Raw genomic sequence first — 14,619 nt, 5'->3', positions numbered from 1 at the left:
ACATAAGTACCGTTACTCCAATTTCACAATTGAGGATATTGAGGCCCAGAAAGATAGATACGTTGGCCCTGACACGTGAGTAGAGTGGCAGAGCTGACATTAGGACTGCAGTCACAATCCATTGACTGCATTGGTCAGCGTATCCTGACATTTAAAAAAAAATGGAAAAAAAATTTTGTGTTTGTGAAAGTCATCGTTAATGAAAACATTCTCTACTATTGTGATATTATCACTCTATTTTACTTTTAGAGTTTTGCTCTTGCAAGTAATACTTTTCCTTTACATGAAATACTAAGTTTATAACATTACAGTTGGGGGTGGCAGATATGGAAAGGCGTAGACATGACTAAGTCCTGGGAATTGTTGCTGTAAGCTATATTGTGTGATGAAAAGTATGCTATGTGCTATGTAGAGGCACATGGACAGATGGACCAGATTTCTATTCCCCCAACACATCCCACCTTCTAGAAGGGTTTGCATGGCACCTGATACTCAAAAGCCACACATATGGTACTGATACAGAAAACATCTACTGCACTACATCCAGACTGGAAGTGGGTGTTTTTGCTGTCAATGTTTCTGTGTGAAATAGATGAATTCAACAAACCTTCAATGCCTACCATGTTTCATGTAGTGTGCTTCATACAAGATATGCAAAGAAGAAATAAAACATGGTTCCAGCACTTAAGTACATTGTAGGATAAAAAACAAAAAGTGGAATGTAATTTGTGAATTAGAAGTCACCACAGGGTACATTTGCAGTGCGGAACAGGAAAAGAGGAAGAGGAGACAAAGAATTGGACTGAGAAAGAATAAAGGCAATAGGAGCAGGAGTCCGATCAGGGGAACTGAGTCCTTGTGACTGTGAACATGCATGCCTGTAGCTGAAAATTGCAGTCTTTGGGGACTCACAGACTTGATTCCATGTTCCTGAATGTACATAATTTTCACCAAAACAATAATCACATTACCAGTCTTATATTTATTGATTAATTTCTTCAGTTAAATTTCTTGATATGTGTGTTTTTTGTGTATAGATCAGTTTGCATTTGCAAAGCCTAGGGGAATTGCAGAACTTCTCCGACCGAGAGGACGTTTCAGAAACTGAGAGATTATTAGAAAGGCCGACACTGATTATAAGGCCGGGAGGTCATACACTAGTACTAGAAGCTATTGAGCATAGGGAACTGGGATGAAAGTCAGAAAATCCGTATGTCCCACACACTGTGGAAGGCTCTGGGATTAGAGGGATCATTCAAGCTGATCCAGCTGTCTTAGTACAGAAAATCATGCAGGCAGATCTTAACCCCAGGGATCTGTAAAGATTTGTCAACATTGTTTATCAAGGAAGTGTTTTACACACACACACACACACATGCACACACACACACACACACACACACCTAACAAATTAGAATTCTGGAACTCAGCTGGGATCACAGAGTGCTGGAGCCAGTCTGTCTGACTCTAAAGCCTCAAAGAATGTCTATGACATGAGACCCTTTTTCATAATAATCTATTTGAAATTAATTCAGAGCCACTACCTGCAATTCCCCTGGCTGTGCATGTCTGTTGTTGCCCCATAAGAGATCCTTGGAACTTAATGTTCTGCCTTATCTGAAGGGCAGGGGCTGAATGGGCAGCTCTAGCGTGCAAGTCCTTCACACCGAGTATGGCACACATCTTACCAGGAAATGTCCTCATTGTTACTGTCACACTTCAAGCTGTCTGTTCTTGCCTCTAAATTGCAATTAGTCTTCACTACACAAGAATTAGAATTCTCTGCACTGTGACTCTGGCTGTGCTTATTTTAATTTGCACCTTAGAGCTACATGCGGTTATGGCTGGGTGAGAAATTATTTCTCATTCTCTCCAGAAAGTTGGATGATAGAGAATTACCTTAACCACAACAGATTCAATACACTAATAACTTAAGTGCCTGATACCAGTTTTCTATTGCTGCATAACAAGTTGCCACAACTTTAGCATCTTAAATCAACCCATGTGTATTATTTCACAGTTCCTATAGGTCAGACATGTGTAGATCCAGCGAGTTCTCTGCTTAGGGTCACACAAGGCTGAAATCAAGGTGTCAGCTGGGCTGGGATCTTACCTGAAGGCTCTGGAGAGGAAGCTCTTTCCAAGCTCATCCAGGTGGTTGTAGGAATTCAGCTCCTGTGGTGCAGGATGTAGTTGGGGCTGCTCTCAGATTCTAGAGGCTGCCTGTATTTCTCCTCATGTGGTTCTCTCCATCTTCAAGCAAGCAATAGTGTGTCAAATCCTTGTGCTTCAGATCTCTCTTGCTTCCCTTCTGCTGCTGGCCACAGAAAAGTGTGTGCCTTTAAGGAGCTCCTGTGATTAGATTAGGCTCTTTTGGATAATCTCTCTTTAAGGTCAGTTGTTTAATAACCTTCATTGTAACTGGAAAATCCCTCTAGCCATGTAACCGAACACAAATATGTACAAGATAACTCGTCTTATTCATGGTACCTGGGATTATGATGGGAAATCTTGGGAGACCATTCTTAGAATTCTACCTACCACAACCTTTAATAACCATGAGGTAATTACTTATGAAGGCCTTTTTTGTGACCCTGATGATCTGAGTCTTGTGAACATACTGCCCACTCTTTACTGAGTTACATCATGTCATCATGTAGTTGTACTTCAACAAGTGGCTTGTACCTTCCAAAGTGTAATAATCAGAGTCTTCCAGATGAACCGATTCAATAGGATTACTTATATATTTATACTTATACCTATATCTATATCATCTATATCTATCTGTCTATCTGTCGAGAGAGAGAGAGAGAGAGAGAGAGAGAGAGAGAGAGAGAGAGAGATTTGTTATAAGAATTTGGCTCACAAGATTATGAGGCTGGGAAGACCCAACACGTTTGTGGGCACGGTGGAGAGCTAGGAGAGCAGGAGTAGTTCCAGTCCAAGTCAAAATTCCTGAGACCCAGGACAGGCAGTGATGTGAGTTGCAGTCCAAAAGCTGCTGGGATCAGGTGTCATGAATTCTGATCTTCAGTTTGAGTCTAGAAGCAGGACAAGACCAATGTCCCACTTCAAGCAGTCAGGCAGGAGGGGTTCCCTCCTGCTTGAGGGAAAGTCAGCCTTTTTGTTCCATGTAGGCCTTAAGCTGATTGGATACAGGACACCCGCATTAGAGAAGGCAATTTTTTTTTTTTTTACTGTTTTACTCAGTATACCTATTCAAATATTACCCTCATTTATAAATGCCCTGCCAGACACACTCAGAATAGTGTTTGACCTAATATCTGGCCACCCTCTGGGTGAGTCATGTTGACATATAAATTTATACATAACACGAAGCCTCTTGACACAGTCCATCGATTAACATTTCTTTTTAAATTTCCTTTGTATCTTAGTTAAATACTCTACTTCCATGTTTCCTAACTATAAAATGCATCTGTTAATGATTTCACATTTAGTTGCATGTTAATTACCTTTAAGGTTATATGTATGAAAGGGAAAATTGATCCATGAGCAGTTTACATTCTTGACTGCAAAGGGGAAATTTGCATCATGCTGCATGCAAATTTAATAATACCTTATATTTATGACATGTTTACCATATTTGGCAAATCCTTTTTGTAAGCTCCATAGGTGTTTTACCTCATTTGGTCAGCAAAATGCCACGACATATGTGTCATCAGTAGCCCCATTTTCATATGAAGAACCTGAACACAGACATTAAGTAATTTTTCTGTCATGACAGCTTGTAAGCGACAGCTTGTAAGTGATCGGAATCTATGGCTTCAGTACCGATATTCCTAACTAATTCATGTGACTATGTAATTTGTCATCCAAACTAGTTCATAATATTTATCGTCTGAGCCAGAATGAAAGAGAGTACTTTTATAAATTATACCTGCTCAATAAGCATAAAATAGCAAAGTCCTAGACATACCAGTACATTGCTCACTCGCTTAGTGAATATTCTTTCAGTTGCAAGTATCAGGGAATTCTCATGTAGATTGGCTAAATCAAAAAAGAAATCCATGATCTCATGGCATTTGTATGATATTCATCACTTTTCCACCCTCTGCTAGATTATTCCTGTCAGCATACAAACTGGTGTTATTTTCCTCTTAAAAACAAAAGACAACAAAACCCAAAACTAAACAATCAAAAAACCTTTTTACCTACTCCCTCCACCACCCGCAGGGCCTTTTATCCTCCTCTTGATAGCAAACCTCCCAGAGAGAGAGTTTTCTACACTCACTGCTTCCACTTTTCCCATTCTGTCTTAATCACACGTCAATCAGGCTTATACAACTTCTATGAAAAGGAAACTGTGTGGTCAAGGTAGCAATGTCATCAGTATTTCTAAATCAAATGGCTATCCCACAGTCCTCTCCTCAGCTGACTTATCAATAATTTTGGACAGAGTTGATCGCTCACTCCTCCTGGAAGGACCTTCTTTCCTGGTGTACCATTCAGGGCCCTCCAGCGAAACAAAGCCAGCTTGACATATACCCACCTGGGTTCCAGGACGGTACTTTCCTGGTTGTTCTCTGACCTCCTCAATCTGCTTGGCTGGGTCTCCTCCTTTCCTGTGACCTCTTGACATTGACCTGCCTGGGAACTCAATCCTCGATCCCTGTCTCTTCTATGCCTATACTCATTCCCTTGGTGATCTCATCCAGTATTGTGACTTTATATGCCATCGATGCCCTTTTCTCTCTACAATTTACATCTCCAACTTAAATGCCAAAGTCTATATCCAACTGTCCACTTGGCGTGTCTTATAGACCTTTTGGTTTTAACCATGAAAAAACAAATTCTTTTTTCACCCCTCACTTCATCTCCTTTAGCTCTTTCTCATCTCAGTTACCATCAACATTATGCTTCTAGATGCTCACTTAAAGATATTGGGGTCAATTTTAGCATTAAGTCTACGCAGAAATCCTGTTGATTCCGTGTTCTAAATAGACTGAGAATGTGAACAAGTTTGCCACCTCCTCTGCTTCCACTTGACTCAAGGCCACTACAGTTTCTTGCCTGGATTATTGTAATAGCATCCTTACTGGTTTATCTTCCTATAACTTTGTCTCTGATGTATAGTCTAAATCACACCAACCAGAGGTATCCTTTTATTCTGAGATATTTCAGAATGTAATGAATATCCATGTAAACCAGTGTAGAAATATTTTTTTTTGCTTTGTTTTCTTTTTTTTTCAATTCAAATTTTTCTTTAAATTCTAGTTAGTTAACATACAGTGCAATATAGTTTTCAGGAGTAGAATTGCAAGTGATTCATCACTTAGTGCTCATCATACCAACAGCCCTCCTGAGTACCCATCAGCCATCTAGCCCACCCCACACCCACCTCCCTTTTAAAATCCAAGTCAGATCCTGCCACTGTTATGCAATTGTTCTCCATCTCACTGAGAGGAGCAAAAATTAAAGTATTTACATGGATTAGAAGTTTGTACATGATTTGACGTTGTGTTACTTGTGTAAAATCCAACTATACTCCCACAGGATCTCTCATGTCTACATTAGCTACAATAGTTACACTTTTACACAAAAGCTTTTTCACTGGCTGTTTTCTTTGCTTGAAGTGTCCTTCCTCCATGTATTTAATGGCTCATCCCATCATCTCCTCAAGTCTTTTCGCAAATATCACCTTCCAAGGTTGGCTTATCCTGACCGTTTTTAAAAAAAAAAAATCCAATTTCTCATCACTCCAGATCTTTCTTAACTTACTCTAATGTTTTTCATAGCTTTATCATTTTCCTACATGTAGTATATCTTAGTTATTTATTTTATTTATTGTTTGTACAATTATCCAAACATATAAATTCTATGAGGGCAAAGACATTTGTCTCTTTGTCTACAACAGCATTTTTAGGGCCAGTAGTAGTACCTGGAAGTTAGGTATTACTTATTAAATATTCGGTCCATTTGCCAAATAGACTGAAAATCAAAATAGGGTGGGTTCTAGACATGGAGGCCTCTGGCTCATCAGGCTTCAGATTCTTTCCCTCTATTTTCTCTGCCCTCCTCAGTGTCCCACCAGACTGGTCCCAAGATGTCTGTAGCAATTCCAGGCCTCATATCTAGGCATGGTGGTATTTAGGCAGAAAGGAAAAATCTCTTCCAGTGTCCCTTTTTTGTGAGACAGGAAGCTGTGACAAAATGCTTTCCAGAAGATATACACCCCCATCGTCCCCAGTATATGGGACTGAATTTGGTCACATGGCCAGTTCGAAACCAGTGATTATCAAAATATTAGATATGTTGTGACTGATTTAGATGAATACAACATCAAATGGATGTAGAGTCACCACAATGTCCCCCTGAAACACATCAGTGCACTGGTGTGATAGGATGTATGTGTGCGTGTGAGTGTTTGTGTACCTGCTTGGGAGATGCATTCTGGTACTCAGTTCTTGCAGAGTGAAAAGAAACAAATTAATGTAATTTAGGATCCAGAAGATGGGGCAAGAGTAGACATCTTGCATGAAAACTCTCTCTGTCAAGGCATGAAGCTAACATCATCCAGTATGTGCATCTCACACTGAGTAATACTTTAACAAGGAGGCCAGAAATAATGCCACTCACTTGGTAGAGACAATTTTTACACAGTGCTTAGATAGGCATTAAAAGTATTTCTTTTCAGGGGCGCCTGGGTCACTCAGTCGGTTGATAGTCCCACTTCAGCTCAGGTCATGATCTCATGGCTCATGAGTTCGAGCCCTGTGTCGGGCTCTGTGCTGACAGCTAAGAGCCTGGATCTTGCTTCAGATTCTGTCTCTCTCTGTCGTCTCTCTCTCTCTCTCTCTCTGCCCTCCCCCCACTCGCACTCTGACTCTCTCTCTCTCTCAAAAATAATAAATAAACATTTTTAAAAATTTTTTAAAAAAGCATTTCCTTTCATGGATGACCAACCACTCCTCCTGACTGACACATTCTTCATGTAGCCATATAAATACCTTTATTCAATTTTTGGTGTTTCTCTGAGCTGGGACCTTCCTAATCTATTTTTTAAATTTTTGGTTTCAATTTTGAAATACCATATACATACATACAAAAAAGTGCATAGAATATATATTCAGATATCGATGATGAACAATATAAAGTAAAAACCTATGTAATCACCACCCAAACCAATAAAATCATATATTATTATACCCCCAGAGTGCATGATGCTCCCCTCCCTCACTCCAGCTTTTTAACTCCTGAGCAAGATATCTACCATCCTGACAAATGTTCACTATCTCTTCCTTGCTGCTTATTGTAGCTTCACCATCTTTATAAACAATGCTAAAATATCTAGTTGAGTTCTTTCCAGCTTTATGGCATCACATCTCTGCTTTGAGTTTTTACTGTACAGTTAGCAAACCACCCTTTTTTAAGCTTGTTTTTAGAGACTCCTTAAATGTTTAAAGGTACTCCCTCTTCCCAGGTTAGAGAGAAATCCTCTTCCCAGGTAGGTACTTGGGGACCTACTATGTGCTTAGAAGCAAACTAGATGCCAGGGTAAACGTGAGGCCAACTGGTATTCTTTACCTTAAGTGATAGGATAGTCTGTTTGGAAGGTGGTGGTTAATTGATAGGGTACATTGTTAGGACTGAAGACAGCTCAGGATAGTAGTAAGAGCATGCGTATTGTGGTGAGATATCCTATGTGCCACTTCTTACTGGCTTTGTGTCTGGGGCAAGTCTCTACCTCTCTGAACCTGTGTATTTAATCCTTAAAGAGACAGAGATATTTAAAACCTGCTCCCAGGGTTGTCAAGTATGGTACTTTGGAGGCTGCCAATAAATGGTAGATCCTGTTACTGTAATACATTGTACTAGTCAGAAGGAAGGGTCAAAAATAATTCAGCTCTCCCTGAACAATGTAGAAGGCATATATACAAGTCTAGTGAGTTTAGTACATACTAGATGTTAACGTGAGGATTTCTTGACCCCCCAAGAACACACTTAGGCAGCTAAGTGGAGTGGTAAGAGGCTAGGCATTAAGATCAGAAGTGCTGGGATTAATAGTTCCAATCGTGATGAAAGCTACCTTTTACTGAGCTCTAAATGCCCCAGGAGCCCATAGAGTCTGACTGCTGGTGGGCACCTCAGTGACATGGTTAGATCTGAGTACTTGGAACCAGAAATGTTAGGTTAATGATGTACTTTTCAGACTTTTTTTTTTTAAATCAAAAATAGTAGAGAGATTTAATTTTTATTGAGTATTCCCTAGGTCCAAAATACTGCTCAAAACATATTGTATGTATCATTTCATGTAATTGCAATTGGTCAATGATTATCCCTATTTACAGGTCAAAAACTTTGAATCAGAGATCAAGTAACATTTCTGTGATCATAGAGTTAATAAATGAAGGAGCCAGGCGTTTATCCCATCGGTATTCAGAACCCACATGCTTTTTGTGGGGGAGATACATTTTAGTTTGAAATAATTACAAACTTACAAAACATTGAAATAATAGGCCAGGAAACTCCTGTTTTTACTTGACCCAAATACCTCAATTGTTAATATTTTGCATATTTTTTATCTTTCACTATCTTTCTCACTCCCTGTCTTTCACTCTCTTTTTCCCCTCCTCTTTTTCTTCTCCTTGCACACACTACACAAAGATACACATACATACAAATTTTTCTAATCTCTTTGACAGTAAGCTATAGATACATTAAATATTTGGTATTCTAAATACTTTAGAACAAGGACATCCTTTTGCATAAACACACTACAATTATGAAAATCAACACATGAACATTGGTTATATATCTGTATTATACATCTCATTATAGACCTTATTCAAATATGACCAATTATCTCAATAATGCTATTTGTAGAAAATTTTATAAATTTTATGGTTTGTCCATTCTTCTCTCCAGTCTACTATCATGCATTTTATTTCATTGTTATTACACTTTATTCTTATTCCCTCTGGAATAAGTCCTCAAACTTATTGTCTCGCACAACCATAACAATTCTGAGAAGTATAAACCATTTACTAGAGTGCCCCTCAACTTGGGTTTACATGATTCTATGCTTATGATTAGATTCCACGTATGCGTTTCTGTCAGGAATACCACAAAGTGATACTATATCCTTCGCAGTGCATTATATAAGTTGGCACATAATATCCATTTATTCTGTAATTGGCAATATTAAATTTGATCTCTTGGCTAAGGTAGTATTCATCAGATTACTCTAATGTAAAGTTAATATTTTCCCATTGTTCACTTAAATATTTTGTGTGGAGATACTTGAAGGCTATGGTAATATTGTGTTCTATGACCCATTGACGATTCTTGACTGAATCCATTAATATATGATGGTGTAAAAGGTGTGTGTTTCCAACTCCAGTATTTCCCCCCCATTTTACTGGTGAGGATTCTTCTGCAACGAAGAGCTGTTCTCTCTCCGTCATTTATTAATTATTCATGTCTTCATATGTTTCAGTATTGGTTCATGGATATATATTTTATTCAGTGTATAATAACCCATTACAATCATGATTTATTTTGATGCTCGAATTTCCCCAGATTTGGCCAGTGAAAGCCCCTTGATTCCTGCTCCTGTGTCTTCTTGATATGTGTCTATTTTTCTTTGAAACCGTTTTTGGTGCAGCGAGATGTTCCTGCCTCTTTTTGTACTTCTGCTGTGCCAGCCCTGGAATCAGCCATTTTTCCGAGGAGACCAGGTTTCTTTTAGTATAGAATGGTATTTAGAATTGAGCCTGCACTTTGAACCACCATTTTCTACTGGAACTATAACTTGACAATTCCCTACATTTACCTTAACTTCAGTTACCCAATATGTAGAATTGGCATAAAAAATAGGAATTTCTTAATGGGTATGTGGCAAGGTTTAGACATAGTAAAGAAAGCATTTAGTACTGTGCTTGGCACATGGGTAATGTTTCATTTATTTATTACGTTATTTTTAAGTTTATTTATTTATTTTGAGAGAGACAGACAGACAGACAGAGACAGAGCATGAGCAGGGGAGGGGAAGAGAGAGATGGAGAGAGAGAGAGAATCCCAAGCAGGCTCCGCACCATCAGCACAGAGCCCAATGTGGGGCTGAAACTTATGAACTGTGGGATCATGACCTGAGCGAACCAAAGAGTTGGATGCTCATCTGACTGAGCCACCCAGGAGCCCCACATGGGTAATGTTTTAAAATGGGACATGTTGAGCATCACAATGAATAATAATAATAATGGATTATAAACCAATGAATAAAATAAGAATCTATAAGTATATTTGAAAATAAGCGGTAGCTGATATTATCATTATTTTTTTAATTATTATTATCAAATACTCTGGATGTTGATAAGATCCACCTCTGGCAAAAAACCTCAGGATTCCAGTATTTGTCTTGTGAAATCCAGGCCAGATCAAGCATTGCAGAGCCTGCAAGAATAGAAACATGAAGAATATTCCAGAAGGATGCCTCAGGACTTGATGACTGAGGCTTCAGTATTAGAGACAAACAACATGAAATGAAGAACATCAACCACTCCTAGAACCTGATACTAGAACCCAGTACTTTCCTTGTCATGGTCCTAACAGCACCGTGTTATAAGCAGACAGGTATTTGTCTGCCCGTTCATTCACCTGTGGCCTCATAGAAGTAACTTGTTTATGACTTATCCTTGACCCCTAAATCAGTGCCTATCAGTATAGGAGACATCCAAGAAGTGTGTGCTGAATAAATGAATAAATAAATGAATGAATGAATGTGTTGAGCAGTTTCTAATAGCTCGTCATGATAACTAACAAGAGGAGGAGATAAAGGCTGACCTATTCCATACTGGTCTGAGCCTAGAAGCCTGAAGCCTTAGTTGTATTGCCTCTTTGGATGATAGGCGTTCCCAGAAAGATAACCCTCCCCAGTTTCCATGTTTCCCAGAGTTCAAGTGGAAGCCCCATATGCACCAAACTGTGTATCCTAGACTGGTTCAAGGGACAGATAATTAATTCATTAAATATTTATGGGTGGTCATTTACTATAGGTCTTTCAGGGTTTGGGGGTACAGCTGAGAGCACAATAGTCAGATCCCCTGCTTTCATCAATATTTGGTTCTAGGGGGAGAGACAATGAACAAAGGGACTCATAAAATTTAGAATGGTGGAGAAATTAAAGCTTGATTAACAAATAGAGAATCATCCAGCATGTGTGTGTACAGAAGAAAGAGTGAATGTGGAGGTGAGAACTTGCTGGTTTCAGGGAACTTGGAGTAGTTTGTAATGGCTGGAAGTAGAGTAGGATACAGGCTGAGGGTTCAGGAAGGAAATTAGAAAGTAGAATCCACAAGAAAATATCACTTAACTTCTCTGGGCCTAGTGGTTTTGACAAGAAAAGAGGGTTTTAAACATCTGAGAAAATGTGTGACAAATGTGTAAAGCTCCAATCTAAAATCATTAATGTTCTTTTCTGTTTTTAAACAATAATGACAATAATTATAGCTGGTAGTTTTGAGTGTTGCTATTTGTTAGGCACTGTGCTAGTTGTTTTACATATTTATTTATTCCTCTATGAGGAACAGTAGTGGGGATTTTCATACTTTACAATGTTGGATAGCAGTAGATGGCAGGTATTAGGATTAAATCCTGTCTAATTTCAAAGAGCTTGTTCTTTTGTTTGAGCATTCTTTTTTCTATTTTCTTTATATCTATATATCTATATATCTATATATCTATATATCTATATATCTATATATCTATATATCTATATCTATATCTATATCTATATCTATATCTATATAAGTTTATTTAATTTGAGAAAGACAGAGACAGCACATGCCAGTGAGGGGCAGCGAGAGAGGGAGAGAGATACCCAAGCAGGCTCCATGATGTCAGCTTAGAACCTGATGTGGGGCTTGAACTTATGAAATGTGAGATCTCGACCTGAGCTGAAACCGAGAATTGGACGCTCAACCAACTGAGCCACCCAGGCGCCCTTTTCTATTTTCTAAAAGTGGCACTCAGGCAAGAGGTGGAAACCAAGAACAATTGAGTGGTACACAAAATGGCTATTAGGAAGATTAAATGACACAGCATTTACAGAATGCTTAGTAAAAGGGAAATCAGTTACATGTATTATTTATATTTCATTCTTAATTTTAAACTTTTATAATTTTTATTTCATGGAGTTAAATTTTTTATCCCTCATGATTTTATTTATAATAATTTCTGTTAAGTCTAGAGAAGTTAAATTATGCTTAATGAAATATATGGTATATTTTGGGACAAAAATTTAAATGTCTAAGATGGTGGTATTTACAGAACGTTATAGGGTGAAGACCTCGGATGATGTCATGTACCATTCCCATTAATAAAGAGAAGTCCTTCCTGAACCCATCTTCCTCAATGTGGAAACCCTTGAGAGGTGCTGATTGTGCACTAGTGAGAATACCAGGTATAAATGGATATGTGTGTTTGTGATGGTGGTTTTAGTATATGAACATGAATTCTTAGATTCTCCTCCCTTCTAAAGGTAGAAAAGGTGGAGCTTAATCCCCTCCCTCTTGACTGTGAGATGGACTTAGTGACTTGCTTCTAAGAAATAAAATGAAGTGGAAGTGATGGTGTGCAACTTTAGGGATTGAGTCCTTCCTCACTTGGATCTGAAGGAAGCTGAGGGAAGCCAACTGCCATGTCATGAGGATACCCACCAGCCCTGTGGAGAGGCTCACCTGGTATGGAACTGAGGCCTCCTGCCAACAGCCCTGTGAGGCAGTCATGTTGTAAGTGGACCATCCAGCCCCACTCAAGTCCTCAGATGACCACCGGTCTGACTGACTTCTTGAAAGAAACCTCATGAGGCACACTGAGCCAGAACTGCCAGCTGAGCCATTCCTAGATATTTGATCTGCAGAAACTGTGTAAGATAGTAAATGCTCAAAAGATAATAAGCTTCTACATTTTGGGGGTAATTTTCTACACAGCATAGATAACTACTATACTGTGTGTTCATGGATGAATAAGAGAACAGTGTGAAGTACCCTTTCTAGACTTGATACTATTCACCTGGTGAAAGTCTGTTATCTTGACGCAAGAGCTATGGCCACATTGCAGTTAAGTCGCTATTGATAAAATCATTTCTATCTTCCTGCCAGTTGCTGCTTTTTATGTCACAAGCATGTCAGGGTCTGTCCTACCGCTTAGCATAATTGCCTAGAATGTCTGTGATGAAGTTTGAGTTCAGTTTCAGTGAGATAGTTGGTAAGAGAAGGCTGTTAGTCTGGCTGTGGAGAAGCCCCAAAGAGTGATGTCTGCACAATACACTGTCTGGACTTTGATTGGTTCTTTGTCCTAAAGAGTCAGAAACTATTTTATCAGAATATTTAGAACTCATAGACAATTGGCAGACTTGGGGGCCAAACTATACAAACCATATTCATATTAGACTAATGTATAAATAAGAAAGCTTCTCTAAATTTACTATGTGCAGAGTAGAATTCTGGTGCTCTCATCCAGAGTTCCTCCTTTCTCTGAATGATAGCTTGGAGGCCATATTAGCAAATCAGAAGGTGGTTCAGTTAAGCTTGCAATTGAACCAAAAGTGGTGAGTCTTGAGGTACTGTAAGTCTTGATAGATAAACTGATACTACCTTGCCACATGTTGACTTAAGTAGTTTAACTCTCTGGGGGTATCTTATTACCAAGTCTTTAGGAGGTATCTCACTGTTGTCTTCACACATTACTGGTGTTGACCTTCCTTTCATAGTCTTCTTTAGGTTGTGGTAGGTTGGCAAGGTTATCTTCAGGAAATCCAGCTGTGGTATCTGGGGCTGTGGTTGCTCAGTCTGCACCCCGTGAAGGCAATCTGCACCACAGATCACTGTATTCTCAAGGATGACCTCAAATGTATTCAGGTTGCAACAAGTCCCAATGATGCAACCGCTTCTCAATATTACCTTTCTGCCCACACTGGCTTTTGATTCAATAACATTATTGTCTTCCATTTTCATGGCTTGGGAATAGCAGCCAATTTCAAACACATTATTAGTGTCAATGATCATAGATATTTTAGTTCCAGATCTTCAGCATTAGGGGTGATATTATCAGGTCGAGCATTTATGATAAGCACCTACCTGTTCTTCTATTAGGTAACCCTCACCAATACCTATTGGCCTGGCTTCTGCAATAATTTGTGCTTTAGAGTGGATCACTGTCCTAGGTCCTATAGTTACATCACCCACATTTCACTTTCTACACACACAACTGCTCCAAGAGCAAATTTCACTGTCTTTGCATCCTTCTCCACCATAGTTTGGCCCCTGTCTCTCATGGAATTAATTTCTGAACATATTTACCATAGCATATAATGCATGTTTTGTATTTTCAGTAGTGATATAAAATTTCCTTTACATTGAGTTTGACTAAAAGATGATAGATAGAATATAAATGAAAGTATTAAGAAATACTAATATGGATTTGAGTATATCTTTTAAGTACTAAATTTATATCACATGAATGATTGAGGTGTTGGGAAAACACTGTTCTAAGTCAGGCTTTATAATGAGAGCTTTACTAGATAGCAGGTGGTGCTGCTAAAAAAATTTTTTTGGTTAATGAGATTATCCCAGAAAGCCTCACAGTACCCTACAAGTT

The 14,619-nt window shown here is 38.7% G+C and overlaps 1 pseudogene; it reads right to left on the bottom strand.

Annotated features, from left to right (window-relative positions):
* Positions 1–13,544: 13,544 nt before the first annotated feature.
* On the bottom strand, positions 13,545–14,275 carry LOC102972299 (annotated as a pseudogene).
* Positions 14,276–14,619: the final 344 nt, after the last annotated feature.

The sequence above is a fragment of the Panthera tigris genome, chromosome X, assembly GCF_018350195.1.
Source record: "Panthera tigris isolate Pti1 chromosome X, P.tigris_Pti1_mat1.1, whole genome shotgun sequence".
Classification (NCBI taxonomy): domain Eukaryota; kingdom Metazoa; phylum Chordata; class Mammalia; order Carnivora; family Felidae; genus Panthera; species Panthera tigris.
This window is presented reverse-complemented; position numbering and strand designations above follow the sequence as displayed.